The sequence below is a fragment of the Trachurus japonicus genome, chromosome 20 (genome assembly GCF_045865225.1).
Source record: "Trachurus japonicus isolate A0001 chromosome 20, Traja_1.0".
Lineage (NCBI taxonomy): Eukaryota > Metazoa > Chordata > Actinopteri > Carangiformes > Carangidae > Trachurus > Trachurus japonicus.
In genome coordinates, this window is record NC_140926.1 from 26189815 (window position 1) to 26210157 (window position 20343).

At 42.7% G+C, this 20343-nt stretch overlaps 2 protein-coding genes across 3 annotated transcripts in view; both read left to right on the forward strand.

Moving 5' to 3' along the window:
- The window catches only part of cyb5a (cytochrome b5 type A (microsomal)), a 188169-nt gene that overhangs the window by 97463 nt on the left and 70363 nt on the right, over positions 1 to 20343 (forward strand). The gene's annotated exons all lie outside the window — the stretch shown is intronic.
- Positions 1 to 20343, forward strand: part of fars2 (phenylalanyl-tRNA synthetase 2, mitochondrial) — a 237955-nt gene that overhangs the window by 780 nt on the left and 216832 nt on the right. Inside the window, exon 2 of one of the 2 annotated variants that reach the window (XM_085762746.1) lies at positions 6063 to 6292. The exons of the other annotated variant lie outside the window; for it this stretch is intronic. The gene's annotated coding sequence lies outside the window, so the exon portion shown is untranslated. The remainder of the gene's footprint in view (positions 1 to 6062; positions 6293 to 20343) is intronic. 2 annotated transcript variants of the gene reach the window in all.

Consider the following 20343-nt stretch of genomic DNA (forward strand, 5'->3'; position numbering starts at 1 on the left):
CATACAGATATTGGTGTGGTTTTTATCTTCCAGTGTTAGTTTTTGTAGCAAGTTTGACTTTGTGTTGGATTGACTGCGTCTGTCCTGGGCTGTGAAGTGGATGAATGTAAGTCAACATGGACACCTATCTCTGCCTGTAAATGGGGAGCTCAGGACACTGCACTCCAACTTTTGCTCAATACTCACATTACTGTTTGTGTGTTAATTAAATGGATGCAGAAAAGATGAGGGTACAAGGCTAAAAAGCTATGGAAACTGATAAAAAAAACAAAAAAACAAGTAAAACCACTCAATATGCTTCATCTCCTACTGAAAAAAAGAGAAGAATGTGTCAGATATTCTTCCACAGTGACATTAAAGAGGCTGAGATGTTGAGGTCAAGGACAATGTCTTTGTCTGTGCTGCTGGGGCCTGACCTTTGACCACTGAGTCAGTCTGAGCCAGGCACAAACACACTGAGAGGTCAGAGGTGACATCTTTTTTTTTGTCTTGATTTGTCTTGTTGGAGAGGACAATACACCTACTGTGTCCCCCCACCCCCCCACCCAACAGACACACACGTGCAGAATACAGGATAAAAAAGAAATATTGAAGTGTGCATATTAGTGAGTGAAGCTGAGTGAAGAACGCAGACAAAGGTCACTGGTCACTATTGGTTATCTCCTCCATCCTCCTGCTTCTGCTGCAGGATACAGTAACGAGGTCAGGGAGGGAGTGTGTGTGTGTGTATGCTTGTATGTGTGTGGCTGCAGCCACTCACCAAAAGGCTGTAGCTTTTTTTAAAGGTACATTGTGTAGGAATTACTCCCATCTAGCGTTGCGGTTGTATATCACAAGCAACTCAATGGTATTTTTCATGCTGCATTCACGTGAAGTTGGGCAGACGGCAGACGGACAAGCCTCTATGTAAACAAGTGGTCCGTCAGCAGCACCAGGCAAAACAATACACGTGACAATATGTTGTCATGGTGATGTGGTATTGTTTACCTGACCCACGTTTTACCGGCTTTCTCTGGACTTCTGTGACTAAAATGACATCTGGTTTGTTAGCGACGGCCGTCTGCCCGACTGCAGGTGAATGCAGCATCAGTGTAACGCTCCATTCCTCCTGACCGGAGAAGCGGGGGCATTTTAATTCCGGCGTCCAATCCTCCGCAGCCGCCTCGCGCCCTGCAGCGATCGTTTCGGCGTTTGGTCTATTTTGTGCACGAGCCGCGAGCGATCGCGTCAATCTTGGCAGGAAGTCACACAAAGAAACACAAGAGAATCCGGTCAATTGATATTTTTATTGATATTTTTTGATATTTTTTGATATTTTTTTTTTGATATTGATATTTTTTTTTTGAAATTTTTTAAAATATTGTGCAATGTGCATTTGTTAGCCTTTTTTACATACAGAGAGTACAGGTTTTGAAAAGGGTTATAAGGGTATAAAGTTCACTTTATAATGGAGTATGTTAATTTATAGGCTCCTACAGTATTTGTGTGCAGATAAATGTTAAAAATGCAGACTAAAAATCGAGAGAATCGGCAATATTGTAGAATCGCAATTTAAATCGAATCGCCATCCAAAAAATCGTAGAAGAAACAAATTGGGAGAAAAGCATATCGTCCCAGCCCTTGTGGAAACCCTGCTTTACATTGTTTTAACATTAAAAAAAAAAAAATCATCATTCTGAAGGTGTGGCGGCTTTTATTTTGCCGTGGCGGTGCGCCACGATCAATTACATGTAGAGGAAACCCTGAGATAACAGGAGAAGTCACACAGTGTCCCTTTAAAGTTCATTTGGCTCAGTGTATGTTACATACAGTATATTGATACACATACAGTATGATGTGATTTTTTTCATTGCATACATTTTGATGACAATTGCAATGAAGATTCTGTTTATTATATCACTAACACACACACAGTAATATCAGAGACCCTGAACAACCCTGTATTGATTAAATTGAAATGGCACTGACAGAGCTGTGTGTGTGTGTGTGTGTGTGTGTGTACAGTATGCTCTTTACCAGTGGATGTGTGAAAGGTCAACGACACATCCTGTTTGTTGATGTCCTGCTGTCTTTGAGTGTAAAGGTCAATGGCACTGCTGTGTGTGTGTGTGTGTGTGTGTGTGTGTGTGTGTGTGTGTGTGTGTGTGTGTGTGTGTGTGTGTGTGTGTGTGTGTGTGTGTGTGTGTGTGTGTGTGTGTGTGTGTGTGTGTGTGTGTGTGTGTGTGTGTGTGTGTGTGTGTGTGTGTGTGTGTGTGTGTGTGTGTGTGTGTGTGTGTGTGTGTGTGTGTGTGTGTGAGTGTGTGCACATATATGTCTGAAGCAGTGATTGTGTTTACATTGTGTCTGCATAAACACTCAGGTGCACATTAGTTTGCAGTTGTGTGTGTGTTTTATTAATAGTCATAGCTCAAGTTGACATATTCAGGATCCAGACATGTCTAGCTACTTAGAGCAGAAGTAAGTGATATATTTGTGTTAATATAAGTCTTAAATAGTTCTATCTTCCGACAGCAATCACTTACATAGAGTGTTTGGTCTGAAACACGGGTCTGTCAGTCACTCTGCTCTGCTCTGAGCCGAAGAGAAAACATTTATCGTATCCTACAGTTTTTATCCAATGAGGAGAGAGAACGGCATGCAGGGCTGTGTGTGCAGCCAAGGGACGCCGTGAATGTGGTGACGTAGGGACGAGGACTGTTATGTTGCGTTCAAGGCAACCCGTAACTTGTGTTTTTCCGACCTGTGAAGTCGTACCAGTTCGATCTGGTACGAGTTCAGGGTCAGAAGTTACGAGTGGCCGTTATAGTGACTTTCACAGGTAAACAGGTCGGAAAAACACGAGTGGGTTGCCTGGAACGCTACAAAGTCGTAAGTTGTGACTTGAAGCTGTAATTAACGGTTTCAAAAGCCTGCCTGGAACGCAGCATTAGCCAAAACGACCGGATCGCTTACTTCTGCTTTAACTGAGGACATTGCTTGAAAAAAAGACTTAAATGATTGGTCATTAGTTAGCCTATCAGTTAATACCAATTACTGATCATTCCTTAGTGTTAAGGTCATGTAAAGCTGAGGTGTCCATGGTTACGTTGTGATTGGTTGACTGTTTTCTGAGTGATCCAATAAAAAGCAGGTGAAGGCCTAGAAAAGCCATCCAACCTGCAAGGTTGTGATGCACAGCAAGGGGTGTGAGCGTGTTGCTACGGTTACTGCAACGTGCTGTGGCTCTGTCACTCTGCACTTCCTCATTATTTAATATCATGTGCTTTTCAAAAATCGTTTCATTTTTCTTATTTCACAATTGAAGAGGAGGAAGTCTCAGTTATGTAGGAAATAGGACGTATTTAAAGAAGATGCAACCAAGTCATGGCTGTGACCAATGAGGCAGTCAGTCTGGAGCTCTGCACTGCAGATGGTGATGTTTTATTAGTGTCCCAAGTCTCAAGTTCCAGTGTGCAGATATCTGTCCTGTGATGACATGATGATACATTCCAAATCTGCTTCCATCAGATCAGATCCAACATTATTGTTTTTATTCAACTATATTAAACTGCCTTGTTCCTGTTAAATAACCAAAGTGTCATACAAGACTAATGCAGTTTAGACCTGAAGTCTGGTTAAGTGTTGATTAAAATGGTCATTAATTTATGACAACGAATCAGCTCCAATAAGCATTAATTGAGCCACTTGTGTTTCTTTTCTCTAATGAACCACTGGTGCATTGTGTCATCAGCTGTTGAACACAGACTCAGACTGAATGGATTATGCCAATGAGGATCTGAACAAGTCTACAAGTGGGAACGTGTGGGAACGTGTGAGTGCGTGCTTGCAGCTGGCTGATGGACAGCTTTGCAGGAAGGACAGATCAATAACAGAGGATTTCCTTCAGTCCCAGCTGACTGGACCAACTCTCTCTGTCTTATCGGATCTTTCAGTCTGAGGCGTGCAGATCAGCACACGCTGCTGTCAGTGTCGGTGTTCACACTAGGCTCTTAAATGCTTTTTTATCCAGTCTCAATCTAGTGTCACGTCTGCTTTCTCACTGTCAGATTTTTTTTATCAAGTCATCAAACCCTTGCTGAGCTCAGGCTGAAGGCAACTCTGTGCTGTTTTCACATTTGAAATGATCAGGGTGGCGTGAAATCTGATGAAGCATTCAGAGAGGTGCTTTCATCCGCTTCTGTTTTCCTGATGAGTGACTCCTCGGGGGACAAACCTGCACATGTGACATGTGCCAGTTTCTACCTCAAACCAGTTTCCTGATAAGCTTTTTAAAGGGGACATGTTATGGAAATATCACTTTTTGAAGGCTCTTTAACATTTATTTAGGTGTTTGTCTTGCCTTCCAGCCCCTGAAATGTGAATGTTAAAAAAAATCAGTAATTTTCAGGCTCCTTAGGTTAAAATCCATGTGGTTTTATGAGCTGTTCTCTCAGTTGTCTGACAATGATGTAACTAGTTTTTGAATTTTCATAACCCCACCCCTTGGTAGCAGTAGAAGGGGCGGGGCAAGCAGTGGTTCATTTGCATTTAAAGGGACAGACACTGAAAGCAGCCGTTGTGAACAGGGCTGTTTAGAGAGGATGAAAAGAGCTGTGATGTTTGATCCTTGGGGGATTTTGACCAAAGCATGTCACAGACATGTCTTTATATTAAGACACCTGGGGACTATTTTAATTTGTGGAAAAGGGGCAGAATACGTCTCCTTTAACTGCGGGAAGAAACTGATGACTGGGCAGTGGGCACCCTGTCTATAATATATTAATTCTTTGTGTGAAATTGCCATAATAATGTCACAATTGCTGTGTGGAAATTCTAGTAAAGCTGTGTCTCAACTTCAGGGGCTACGTCCTTTGGAGGACACATTTGAAGGCAGATTTTGTCACAGCATCGCGACAAGGCCTGTCTCAATTCAAGGCTCCTCCAAATGTGGCCCAAATGCGGCCTTCTCTTGCCTGTTCTTTGGAGGACACACTGCACTAAGGCTGCACGATATTGGAAAAAAATGACATTGCGATATTTTAATTTTCTGCGATTTCCTGGGATATATATTGCGAATATTAAAAAAACAAAGACTGTCAAATGATTACAATTTTAATGTTATAGAAACAGAAAGATAGATGACAAAAGACATATAAACCTAATTTTGGCTGCCTTCTCATACTGACATTTAGTTGAAATTGCACTTTATGTTAAACTTTACAAATAAATGCCTGAATAGTTCAGTCCAAGATGTCAAAAACGGCAATGTCAGGAATCTAAAAATAGCACCAGAAGTTTGTTTACATCCCTTGATAATTTGATTGGTTTGGATTCTGAACCAATAGAATATACTCATAACAAAATCGTCACGCTGCATATCAGGGCATTTGCGAGGTCACCGTTTCATTCGCTAACTGTCAGGATGCGGTGTTGTAGCAGTAGGCTAATTGTCGAGCGAATCTCTTAAGAATGCCTGTATAGCGGGAAAATATTGTGAATTTAGGATAGCAGCGCGCAACACATTACGCTTCACTTTGATGACGTGGGCTACAGGCTCTGAGCAGACGCAGCTGCCTGCTCAGTCGAGAGAAAGAGAGAGTATATAAGTATATCGTGCAGCCCTACACCACACCTATCCTCCCATATCCCAAGATTCTTTGGGAAATTGGAAGTGTAAAAAAGCCATTGCCTCCATAGACTGCGTTGGTCCTCTGAAGGATCCAGCCCCTGAATTGGGACACAGCTTAAGTGTTTTGTGCCAGATTTGAGACAGTTCTATAAAGGTTGTACTGAGATATCATTTCCATTTGATGCTCCACAAAAGATAATTCAATTAGCAGTGACTAACAGTGTTATATTAGCAGCCTCAGTCAGACTCAGACAGAAAAGTCAATTAGCAGCGTGGTCTGCCTTTGAGGAAGTTGTGTGGGCCTCCCTCCACCACGCAGCCTCTCTGAGTTCCTGAGAGTGACAGGACCTTGTGTGTGAGGACCTGACTCAGTGTGATGTGGTTCTGGATGATTCACCGCTGTGAGCTGCAGATTGAGTTTCCTGTTTGTCTCCTTTCTGCCTGGTGGATCAAGGCCCCCGACGTTCCTCCCATCGACCGCTTCCTGCTGTGTTCACATCTGCAGAAGAATCTGTCTGGGACACATTAGCCTGTGACCCGAACCTGATCGCTTCAAGTCTACCCACCTGCCTGCCCACCCGCCCACCCTCCATCCATCCATCCATCCCTCCATCCATACATCTTCTATAGTCGACCTCATCCTCCTCTCCGGATCAACAAACTTCTTCTGCATGAAAGATTGAAGTAGGTGGACGTGTGTGTGTGGGTGTGTAAAGCTTCTACAGATTACTATGGTGTGTTGCTTTTTCACTGTGTCCAACATATTGACTCTTACCTTGGCAATTGAAATTCTTCACCGATGTGTGCATGTGAGGCAGAGCCCCTTTCATGATGCTGCAGCTCCATGGCCGTATAGGCCACACTTTACCAAGGTGTGGACCTTTCAGCCATTAGCCATGTTTATATGTGCAAAATTTCTTAATCGGATTAACAACTTGACGGATTGGAAAATCAGAATCCAATGTTTCTATGGGTGCAAAATCAAATAATCCCATCATGACGTGCGTATACATGCCAAGTTATACTTCCGCCTGTGCTGTAAACAAAGCAATACATGGGAAGTGGTTTTTCCCTGCTAGGGATGCAGTTTAAAGGATCATTTCCGTTTTTTACAACCTGGACCTTATTTCTAGCATAAAATACGATCATTTACTCACCCAGACAACTTTGGTTTCATTTGGAGTCGTTTTGACGAAATTAGCCCCAGTGGAGCGGCGCGTATATCCGTATAATGCGAGAACACGGGGCACCCAAGCGCAGCCTCTATATAACGCATTATCTGCGGCGAAACTCGTTCATTTCACCAATATGTTGTGATATGCTGGTGCTATTCCCCTCTGAGTCCGGGGTTAGCTGTTATCAACATCCGGGGTCTGTAGGTTGACCTACTGACCTCTGACCTGGATGATGTCATCTCCGACCGCGGTGCGGCGTGGCTAACTTGTGCTAATGCTACGGTTAGTTTCTGTGTGTTTCTGACTTGTCAGAACAAAATGAGCAGCTGGATGAAGTTCAGCTTCCACAGGCTTCCTCTCCTCAACCTGGACTCACTAAAGCTCCGGCTAGTTGAGATAAAAATGGACCCGAATGCCGAAGCGGAATGATTATTATCAGAATGAGCCGGGCAGCGGTCGGAGATGACATCATCCAGGTCAGAGGTCAGTAGGTCAACCTACAGACCCCGGATGTTGATAACAGCTAACCCCAGACTCAGAGGGGAATAGCACTAGCCTATCAGAACTAAATATTGGTGAAATGAATGAGTTTTGCGGCGGATAATGTGTTATTTAGAGGCTGCATTGCGCTGCCCCGTGTTCTCGCATTATACGGATATACGCGCCTCTCCACTGGGGCTAATTTCATCAAAACGACTCCAAATGACACCAAAGTTATCTGGGTGAGTAAAATGATCGTATTTTATGCTAGAAATAAGGTCCAGGTTGTAAAAAACGGAAATTATCCTTTAACTGTTAACCCATAACTTTGACCGATGAATACTATTGGTTCATTTTTTGTCGTCAACTCATGGGGGGGCGTGTCGACACGTGCAAACTGACAGTAGAAGTGCCAGTTATGCAGCGCTGTCCCCATGACGACGTCTGCATGGGCCTCACCTGTAAGGACGGTGCCGCTAAAAAGAAAAGAAAAGAAAAAGGACGGCGCTATGCTCTCCCTCGCCGCTCATCCGTCACTCACCTGCAGCTGAGTAGAAAGTCACGATGGGAATAAGTGTTTACATGGAGCGGTTCGGAATAAGAATCGGCATAAACCACCGCTTTCCATCAGAACACAATTTCTTTCCGAATCAGATCAGAATCTTCCAATTGACGTGTTTACATGACACATTTTTAGTCTGATCAGCCCTTTATTCCGAATATTTCTACATTGCTATTGTTGACCATGAAGGCACAACCAATGTGAGGCTTTCACTTTGCCTCACCAGATGTGCCTGCCGTTGTGTGGCCTAGCAATCGAGACAACAAACAACTTTTCTTTTCTGCCTTTAGCTGTTGGACTCATTTTAAACCCAACACTTAAATTTAAATTTTGTAATCCTCAGGCTCTCTGTTGCCTTAATCAGCGGTGTGCAATGAATCTTGGGATAGGTTCAAACACCTAAGAGGATTCTTCCCTAGAATAGTCTGTTAGAGCAGTGTCTCACTTACTCTGACAGTTTATCTGCAATTATATGATTAAAAACACAAAACACCAGCAGAATTATGTGATGCAACATGAGTCTGATAGTTGTGTGGATGTGGATGGTGTTGTGTGTGAGTCTCTGGCAGCAGACGGACCAGTCCACCGTGGAGCTTTCCTGCTGGGTTTAATGTGGCCCCCAGGCTGAGGCAAGTGAAGTGTGTACAGCAGATATAAACAAACCGTACCTCTGCTTTAATTGGCAGAAACATGTAAATGTAGTGTTTCTTTGATGTGGTGGTGAGGAGCTGGAAAAAGTCATAATCAAAGGCCACAGGCAGCGGACCGAGAGGAGCGAGTGTGTGCACTGAGGATCCACAATGTTTATGTGTCCTGCAGGTTGGGACAGATGATTTATTATGTTAATTCATTTTGTTCTTATGACTAATTTACAGTCTAATATAGATACAGTCAGCCACAGAAACGGGAGGAAGAGGATCTATGTATGTACACTTCAAAGAAAAGTAACCACACAAAAACATATATATATATATATATATATATATATATATATATATATATATATAGGGTTTAATTTAAAGGGAAGGCAGATGTCCCTGTGTGCTCACTTAAGAGCTGCTTCTGGTCCCAAACCACCAGCCATCAACAGAGGTGGATATGAAGGTATTAATGGAGGGCAGTGTGTGTGATGGTGGTGTTGTGGAGGATGACTTTCATTCTGGACCACAGTACAGTATAGTCCCAGCTGAAGGAGGACGGTTTCCATGTTGAAGTGTTGTCTAAGTTTCTATAGATGAAACAGTGGGAGTCTGTGGACAGTGGGCAACCAGCTGAACACTGACTTGGCTCAGCTCATGCTTCACTGTCACAGATCTACAAAATCAGGCGTCTTCCTTGAGTGATATCAGTCTGGTGACGGAGGGATTGTCCGTGCTCTCCTTAGTCCATGTTTTTCATGCTTCATGACGTTCTGGTGGAATCAATGATGATAGTTGATGATGATGATGATGATGATGATGATGATGATGATGATGATGATGATGATGATGATGCTGATGTAGAATTTCAAGGAGCAAAAAAACAAACAAACAAACAAAAAAACAACAGGATTTTTTAAAAATGTGTGTTTTGATCGGGACCATGACAGGGGGCCCTTAAGGGGCCGTGTCCACCAAACGCGTTTTTAGTGCTGACAGCCTCTCAGCGCTGCTTTCCCAGCGCTTAGCGCTCTCTCTCTCCCTCGTCAGAATGTCGCTGTTGCTAGGTTACAAAACGAGTCCTCTGACACTTCAGTGTTCCGGCCTTGTTTAATGTAAACACTACAACGAGTGTCAGAAATACACAACAGCATTAGCGGCAGCTTTTGACATGGACCCTGAGGTCGGCCTACCTTCAATACAAGTGTGGGTCATGATATAAACCGAGCCACGTCTCCAGTTGTGTTGCTGTCGGTAACGTATGTCCCGCCCCTTCTTGATTGTGATTGGTCAGTGCGGGGAAAAGTGACATTGATGAGCGCGGCGCTGTTCTAAAAGTTGAACAGATTTCAACTTGAAGTGCTCTGAGCGCCGCGACAAAAAGAAGCAAGCGCCGAGGGCACTGCGCCGAAAATAGACGCCCAGAGCGCTAAAAACGCATCTGGTGGACACGGCCCCTTATTGTCTATTATACAAATGCATACTATACAGTCATGCATACATAAATACATTCACAAAAAATCCTCAAAAGAGAACATCCAGCATCCAGTAAAGTGCGGACACATGGCAGCAGGCACACATCAGACCTGTCCTCCCTTTGTTTCTGAGTGACCCTGCAACATCCCAGTCTCTACAGAGGGTGAGGCCAAAACCTCAGACTGATGACATATTCTCTATGGATGTGAGACTTCAGTCTTTTATGATTGGCAGTAGTTGATACTAACATGGTATTTTTATCATATTAAACGGATATTTCAACATTTTGGCAAATTCGCCCATTGCCATAATCCCTATAGTCGTAGCAGTAGGTTCATTATCTTTAATTGTTGGTGCAAGCTGTTTTTAGATAGGCGGGGCAGAGATACGAGCTGCTCAGTTAAAGCAGAAGTAAGCAATATTTTTGTGTTAATATAAGTCTTAAATAGTTCTATCTTCCGACAGCAATCACTTACATAGAGTGTTTGGTCTGAAACACGGGTCTGTCAGTCACTCTGCTCTGCTCTGAGCCGAGGAGAAAACTTTTCTTGTATCCTACAATTTTTATCCAATGAGGAGAGAGAACGGCATGCAGGGCTGTGTGTGCACTGTAATTTACGGTTTCAAAAGCCTGCCTGGAACGCAGCATTAGCCAAAACGACCGGATCGCTTACTTCTGCTTTAACTAGGGATGTCCCGATCCGATATTGATAACGGATTTATGTCCGATATCAGCCAAAAAAACGAATATCGGATTATATCGGACTGCATCTAAAATCTCCGATATAAACGCTCCGATAAAAGCAGTACATTATTCCGCTCCAGCACTTCTGTCCCATATGAATAGGTGACTGTCGTTCACACTCCAACACAGAAGGTGGCAGTACTGCACCTTAATGTTGGTGCACCGCCTGCCAGGGAAGAAGAGCGGCCGGCTCCAGCATGCAGAGATCACATGATCACAACAACAACAGCGTGTGTGCGACACACACACACACAGACACGGGTGCATGGACAGGTCGCGCTTGCCCGCTAATAAACGGTAAATGCACTATATTGCTCTAAAGGTCGGTGGTCAGATTCTTCTGGAGGAAGACCAGCTGGTCCACATGTTGTGCCGTGTTACGGTGCGTTCACACCGGGCGCGAGTAACAGTGCTAAAGCCAGAGTTAAATTAACGATGCTAATTTCTGTTAGCCTGTCTATTGCGTTTTACATTATACATTAGCATTAAGCTAGTGGGCTTTATGCTTAGTTGTGACGCTGGCTGTGTGTTTTGAACGTTGTTTCAAACTATGTGGGTTTGATTAAACATCTTTGATGCTTAACTATTGCTGCTTAATATATTGCTTTACTCCTCTTTTTATTTTATGTATGCCATTTTTACTGTAGGGCAGACTATAATCTTCAATTTGGAGTGACAAATAAAACCTTGAAGCAAGAAGACTTTGTCTTTTGTTTGACATTGATGTACCTACAGTAATTCAATAACAGTTGTAAATAAGGTTTATTTTTTAATATTTTACAGTTAAAAAGTAAGCTCACTACTGTCTGTCCCATAGAAGAACATGACAGCAACAGCCTGTCAGTCAGCAACAGGAGGACTCTCCTTTGTATTAGAATTTGAAAAATATAAGTAATCGATTAATTATGTTCATTTTGTCTTCTATAATATATTAGTTATATAAATAATAGTTTTTTTTCACCACCCCTAATATCGGATCAATATCGGTATCGGGCCGATATTGAAGGCTGCAATATCGGTATCGTATCGGAAGTGAAAAAGTGGTATCGGGACATCCCTAGCTTTAACACTAAGGAGGCATATGGTATTTCCGGGTTTCCCCATCAAACTTATCAAATACACAATCCAACAACTCCAAAATACTCTGCTGGACAAGTTATGATCTGCACATTCACCACGCTATGAGATAATAATGGAACATTATGAGTGTTACGCCCCAGCTAGGGGTCTCTGAGGAGCAACATGAATACGAGACACTCTCTTCCCAGAACTCAAGACAGCCACCATGATTCGAGTGTGAAACAGCTCATAATTTATTGTTGTACAAAAATAGGTAAGGTAAATATAAGTAACTAAGAGGACTTCAGGGTGGACCCAGGCCAACATAACAAACAAAAGAGGAATCTAACTCAAAGTGGCAAACTGACCTGCAAAGAAAAGAAAAGGAAAGAACATAATCTGCCCTCCCTGGCTAACCACAAAACATGAGAAAACTGATAACTGAAATGGCGGTCCACCCCTACAAAAGAACACAACTAAAAGTGGCTGGTTGGGTTGAGGAAAGGAGTCTTCTGCCGTGCTCTGCCCCTCGCCGACTGCTCAGCTGGAGTTTAAATGCCAAGCCCCCAGACCCACGCACCAATCCCCGACCCGGCTGAGGACCAGGCACCAATCGCTCGGAGTGGGAGGAATTGGAGGCTAACAAGCACCACCTGGGAGGAGAGACAGAGACAACACACCACATACACACCTGCACACATTTAACAGATAACGACGGCAGTCGTAACAGTGAGACAGAGTTGTTTTCAAGGTAAATACGTAGCCGGAACTACATCCCAGACATGACTGCTGGGCGGAGTGATTTCAAAAGTGCAAGTAGCAGGTCACAACTTGTCCACCAGAGCGTTTTGGAGTTGTTGGATTGTGTATTTGATGAGTTTATTGAGGGAAACCCAGAAATACCATATGCCTCCGTAGCGTTAGCTGAGCAGCTGGTATCTCTGCCCCACTTATCGAAAAACAGCTCGCACCGACAATTAAAATTAACGAACCTACTACTATGATTATATGGATTATGGCAATAGGCAAATTTGCCAAAATGTTAAATTATCCCTTTAACATGCACATGAGCACAATGTTATCTAATGTCAGTGGTTCAGTGATAACGACCAGACTGCAGGTTGTGAAAACACAGATCTTCAGTGGACATTTCTTTATTCTGATGACAACACAGTTAGATTTTCAACACACATCACATACATTTTACTCTGTTGATTTGCTTTTCACCTCATCTCTCGCATTCAGTGGCCTTTGTCCAGATCAGTACTGGGATGAAAAAAGGTTGTCTGTTTTATCTGAACACCTTCTCGGTGTCGTAATGACACACACTCAGATATGTCAGGAGTGGATGTGTGGCTGTGGTCTAAATTAACTCTGCTGCCTGTTTCATCACTGAGGGATGGAGGGAGAGGAGGAGATCAGAGCTGCAGCCTTCATTAGCTTACATAATAACAGGGGGGCCATCCATGTCCAGCTCTCTCCCTGTGCCTTCGCCTGTAATTACCATCCCAGATTTCATCCAGGGAGACATCACCTCTCCGTCTCTCTGTAGTGCTCTGAGCTGCAGTCGGAGCCTCCAGTCTGACTGTGTGTTTGCTGGGCCGCTGTTGACTCTCAGCCCTGAGAGGAGAAGTTTGCCAAATTAAAACGCGTCTCATAAATAAGGAGCAAAGAATGGACAAGTTGTTTACTTATTAACAGCATTTGATGTTACAGCAGGATTTACCCAGGGGGCAAAATCCCAGTTTTTTTGAAAAACGGACACGGAGCGTTGTAAAAGGTTTGACACCAGAAATGATATCTAGGAACTTCAAGGATTAAAACCTGGGTGGACAACCCGGTCAACTAGCTGCTGGAAAGCTACAAGGGGCCAAAACCCCTTTCTGGGGTCATTTTGCTGGCGAAATGATGTAAATGCAAATATTTAGGTACTACAATGGCATAAATAGTCATACAACTATAAAATTTGGCAGAGAGTATCTTGACACATAGGGGGAGGCATGAAAAAAACATTCTGGGGTTTGTTGCAACTCAATTTTAAGATATCACCCTCAACATCCCAAAAAAGACCAAAAAAAGTACTGTTCGCCTGACAAATTCTCATGAAAATTATTATTTTTCAGCACTTTATGGAGAATATCTATGCTTAACATGTATATAGAAAAATTCCTTAATTCATAAGCTTCCATTTGAGTCCAATATAGCCTTTCTACTAGCTACTGGAAAGCTACAGGCTGTCTCCAAACAATGCAACACCTATTGTGAAAAACTCCATGTTAACTGGCCTGATCAGAAACCATTCTATTTCTGGTCTCCCCAAAGTGAACAGATAGATAGAGAAGACCGTTGGCCACAGCAAGTGGAGCTTTTGAGATAGAAAGGCTATCTTGGACTCAAATGGAAGCTTATGAATTAAGGAATTTTTCTATATACATGTTAAACATAGATATTCTCCATAAAGTGCTGAAAAATAATAATTTTCATGAGAAGGCTAACAGTAAACAGAAAGGGGTTTTGGCCCCTTGTAGCTTTCCAGCAGCTAGTTGACCGGGTTGTCCACCCAGGTTTTAATCCTTGAAGTTCCTAGAGATCATTTCTGGTGTCAAAGCTTTTACAACGCTCCGTGTCCGTTTTTTTGCTTTGCCCCCTGGGTAATTTGCTTTTAATTTAGGACAAGCGCTGAGGATTTTGTGGAACTGATGATGTAGACACAAGAAAAGCACTAGATCCCAGAAAGATTTGTGTGGAAGCTCCTACAATACTGTCACTCAGGTACAAGAAAGATTACAGAAGCACATTGCATTCACTTGAAAAAAAAAAAAAAACTCTGGTTTTTCTGAGTAATTTTCTGACTTTGAGATTTGATTGAGATTTCAAAATCCCACGAGAAGCTCCCACCTGCAAGTAACGTAAGGACTGATTTCAAAATAAAGGTTTCAATATCAATCTGAATTTACAGGGAAAACAGTGAAAATAAGAAAAAAAGATTGGGTTTTCCTTTGAAAATCACCTTGCAAATCACGCAATTGAATCCGTTTTGGAAGGTCACCTTTATTTTGAGATTTTACAGTTCTTACACACTTGTAGTATATCCATGTAGCACAAAACAATGCCAGGGAGAGGTCAACTGTATTTTTTGAAGTGGAGCATATCTCATGGATCTAAGATCAATAGAGTCTGCCTGGAACTCCATTAGCACTTCTAGCACCTCCGGTTCCCTCGTCTAAAAGTCAAAACGTTTTTTTGAATGGGATTTTGGTAAAATACCTCAAATTAGGTCTGTGGTTAACAAAAGCTTAAGTGAGTTTCAGGTTTTGTTCTACGACATAAAACAGGTCAGTAAATACCCTACTGGTGAATGTTGAAGCTTTGACATGTGGTAAATGTGGTAACAAGTTGCTCAATACGACTACAACCCTATCGGGGGCATTTATTTATTTATTTAGTTATTTATGGCTCTTCAACAAGTGAAAACAGTCCAATTTCCACATTAGACAATGTTGTTAAAATAATGCAGCTGAAACCAGTGGAAACCTTAGTGGTGGTGACCATGTAGTAGTCTGTTAAAGCAGAAGTAAGCGGAATGTTTGTCTTAAATATCTTCCGACAGCAATCACTTCTATAGAGTGTTTGGTCTGAAACACGGGTCTGTCAGTCACTCTGCTCTGCGTAAGCCGAGGAGAAAACTTTCCTTGTATCCTACAACCTTTATCCAATGAGGAGAGAGAACGGCATAAAGGGGCAGTCCTCTCTGTGTGTGCAGCCAAGGGATGCACATGAATGTGGTGACGTAGGGACGAGGGCGGGGACTGCTAACTCCATCTGCTGACAGGAAGTTAGACAAAACCACCGGATCGCTTACTTCTGCTCTAAAGCCTAATATAACGTTAGCTTTTTACTTCTGGCCATCACATTTAAGCTTCAGATACGGTAGAAAAGATGTTAATATGTGAAGATTATCTCACTGAACTAAACTTGTAAGTATCATAAACTTGTGTTAGCCACAGAGCTGATTTTCTGACATCATCCAAAATGCAATGCAAAAATCCCATTCATTTTCTTATCCGGGAATCTAAACTTCCGGGTTTTGACGTCAGCCGTGAATCACTCTACAGATCCATGATGAAGTCGGGGCTTGACCTCAGCAGTTAAATGTTACTTGTAGCCAGGTGGGAGTTTCTTGCAGGATTTTGAAATCGGTAAGTCAGAAAGAAATTACCACGAAAAACAGAAAAAAATTACTCTGAAAAACAGAAAAAAACTGTCGTTTTTTTGAAGTGAATGCAATACGCTTCCGTAACAGATTATCTTTGTGAAAATGTTCTGAGATGCAAATACAAAGTACGTCAGTCAAGATTTTCTGTTATTGTTATAAAAGGGCAATGAAACAGGATAAAAATACATGCAGTTAATAACATATCATGAAACTATTCAATTCAGTGAAGCATTTTTTGAAATAAAAGGATAATGCAGCAGAGATGTATGAACAACATGCAGCTGTACAGTGTTGCACACAGCTGTCATTCACTGTCACTGTTAAGCTTGCGCTCCAAAAAGGAAAGTTGGACTCGTGATTTAGACAGACCCGTCGAGGGATGTTTATTAGTAACACAAATGTGGGGGGGGTTAGTGGGGGAGGCCAGGCTCCGTGTGGCCTGGAGCGGTGTGGTCCGAGGGCAGGCAGGGCTGGGCACGGCAGCAGGGAAGCAGGGCAGAGGTACAGGTACTGAAACAAGACAACACCAAAAACAGGTAAGTAAATGCAAAAACTTCAGTCAAAAACGACATGAAGGGGCCAAGAGACGTGTTACCACATGCACGGTCAACGACGAACTGGCGAGGAACACCATGAAGGAACCGGCTCATATCCTGCAGACAGGGGAGGAGGGGTGATGAGCCTGATGCAGTGCAGGTGTAGTCGCTGGAGGAGACACACCCATGCCAAGCCCACACAGACAAACACAGACACAGAGGGGAGGGGGGAACAGAGGGAGAGCCTACATATCCTAACAGTCAGTATCTCAGTATTCAGTGTTAGCTAGACCCAGCATGCACCTGTGAGGCGTGGGAGTGTAATTGCAGAGTAAGAGCAGATGAAATGTGTAAACTCCACGCCTGCCATGGACTGAGAGACACACACTTTTGGCCACACAGTGCACGTTGAGCACATGGTGTCTCTGAGTGCAGACAATGAGAGCAGCTCTAACATCTCAGCCTCTCCTCACTGCAGTGGTGCTGGTGTGCAGCCCGTTCACAGTCAGATCCTCAGAACGGTGAATCAGACCTGAAGCTGCTGCTGCTTCCACACAGCCGGACCAGGAAAGAGGCCAGGACACGCAACATATACACTATGTGATGGCACTGAACACAGCCATTAGCCAGTTAATCACCTTGGCTCCAACTTGATTCAGCTCTAATATACAGATTCAGTCCCAGTCGGGTTTTAGTGTTTTATTATTCAAATTAAGAACTAATGAATTCAGAATCAGATAGTAAAACATAATGCACCGCTGGGCTGGTGTTTTTTCCCCTTCTTCATTACTCCATTCCTGCTTGGTAGTAGTGATTACATCTTAACCCAGACTCTGATTGGTGGAATTGATTGCAGGCTAGTGAAAAACCAGATTAACCTGCCAGCAGCTCCAGAGCCCCTGTTTGTCTCATCCTGGCCCATGTGACCAGCTACATGGAAATTAACTTAGGAAGTGTATCAAGTGACATACAGTACACATTGGGTCTCATTCATGAAACGTGAGCAGCACGGATTTGTGTGTGAAGCGTGTGCAGCAGAAATTTACGTGGATTTCCGCATTCATCAATCTTTTAGTAGCACTGATCTTTTCGTAGCTACTCACAAAATCTACACCTGCTCCTGACTGTGTGTAGTGCTTGTGTAAATGTAGAAATGCACAGAAATATTGCTTGTCACTTCTGTAAATTACAATTTTAGTTCGTATTACTCTCTCTCATGTTGAAAATACGTCGATACCTTTGAAACACGTAATTTAAACATGACAAACGATTAGAAATATTTGGAGAGAGAGACATTTTAGGGATCAGACACGCATGAACACGTCAAGGCTCTATCTGATGATGATAATAATGTGATATAAAACCGGAAAAACTTTTCTTCCATAAATGTGCAGCTGATATGCGATGTAGAGTGTGTGTTACACGTTGCTACACGCTCGCTGGACGCACACTTCATCCTGCGCAGTAGCGCAGTTGGCACCGGAGCTGTGAGAGACGGCTGGTTCATCTGTAACAATATAAACTGCCAATATGACTTCATGTGTTGATACAACCATGCTGCTCTACAGCTGAGGCTGTGTAGAGCCTCCTCCTCCCGTGGCTGCTGTACTTCTGTACTTGTGTGTATTTTATTATTATTTTTTTTTTATTATTTCATGTTTCATATCGAACTGTTCTGGGTTTACATAGATAGGCTACTTAATTCACTATCTGTTACTTCCCCCCACACCTTTGATTACCTGTACCAGTCACACCACTACTAACAGAGGAGAATTAAATATTTTTTCTGGACTCCACTTCACCCAAAATGACTTTGATCGGCGATGTCTCTTTTTTTTTCTCTCTCCCTCTTTCCTTGTTTGCGTCATGGCCGCAGGTGAACAGGATGCACCTACCTCCTTATATGGTGGTCAGGATCTCCTTATATGGCGTTTCATGTATGGAGATCTATGCTAATTGCTCATCACCGGGGGCGTGCTGTCAATTTACGATGGGTTGGCATTCATGATCTTACACACCTGCTTACACCCCGTCCTGACATACAGCGATGCGACGCGAGCGAGCGAGGAAAAGTGATTTGAATGCGTACTTTTCAATCAGCCTGTCCTGACATGCTGTCGCTCAACCCTGAAATTATTGCTCGCTCTGTCTCTATCTGGACGACATTTCGCGGTGGTGTCCCGCCCCTAAACACTTCTTATTGGTTGATAAGTACACGCTGCTTTCTGTTGACAAGCTAGTTATCAGAGAGAGGAGAATATGAGAGGAAAAATCGCGCCACAAGTTTGTGTACGTCCCTCGATAATTTGATTGGTTTGGATTCTGAACCAATAGAATATACTTGCAACAAAATCGCCACGCTGCATATCAGGACACCTTTGCGCGAGTTTTCGTTGCCACTTCGCTTGCTTGCTGTATGTCAGGACGAGGTGTTACGATCAAACCTGAGTTTCCCGCACCGTTCATGAATCCGGAGTAGAGTTTTAGAAGCGTGAGCTTTTATGTGCAAATCTACACACAGATTTACTAACGTTTCATGAATGAGACCCATTGTGTTCAGGTGTCACTGAGGATCCCACAGAGAATTATCAGCTGAACCTTCATACAGATTTCTACTTGGTTTCAGCTCATTGTGTGTGAGAACAGATGTGTGCATACAGTTTCTATTAGGGATGTCACAATTATAGATTTTCTTGGTACCATTACTGTCACAGAAATAATCACAGTATTATTATGCATCAATAAATTTCACTATGAATGTGCAAAATCACATATAGTCAAAATATAATTACATTACTTATCTCATAATATAGGACCAGTTATTAATCCCCCCGGGGAAGTGTTTGAAATATTTAAGTCATTAATTGTCATCTATACCAAATGTTTAAGTTTTTTTTTTATATATATTTTTTTAAATACAAATGACATGCTAACATTTAAATTCCTACCAGTTCAGTGTTACTTTAGATAAATGGACCAGTATCTGTGCATGTACCTTTACTTTGGCGCACATCTGCCGATATTTTATCGACATAATCTTTTTCGGAAAGTGACGGTACTTAGGAATCTTTACGATCGATTAATTGTGGCGTTTAATACTGTGATTAATTATGAAAACAAGTAATCATGACATCCCTAGTTTCTGTTATCCTCCTCCATTAAAAGTTTCTCCTGAGTTTCTTGAGGCCCATACTCCATAGTCAGGTTACAGTATAGTGAGCAGTGTGAGTTCCTGTAGGGCCTACTGTACATGAGCTAGAGCTATATAATGTTATATTCATCCTCTCTCATAATGCAGAGGAGCTTATCAACCTCTTTACTGATACTTGTATTTAAAAGAATAACATTTGAAATGACAACAGTAGTAAAATCAGCCAGTGTATGAACTAAACATGATAACATCTAAAACAACAACATACCAGCTATGACCATACAGTAATACACCACCTCTCCGCTGCCCACTGTGTGTGTCTGACAGAAGATGCAGCCTGACATAGATTTAAAGCCCCAGTATGTAACTTATTTGGCTTTTTATTAGCAAAAATCAAATATGTCTTTCATAAATCCGTATTTCACTGAAGTGGAATCACACCCGCATACAAATGAAAGCTTTCTGGTACCTTAGAATGAGTTGTTACAAGTCGTTACAAATACATAAGTGGGCGACGCACCGAACCGAGGCGGCCATGTTGCATCGCCATTTTTTACGTTGAGTGGCAGCGTGACCGTAACCATAGAAACTGAGCGGAGCTGTGGGCTCGGCCTGTTAAAACTGTCACCACTGTGTAGTGTGAGGAAGGACGGAGGCACTGGTGTTGCATTCAGGTGCAGTCAGGCAGACGGCCGTC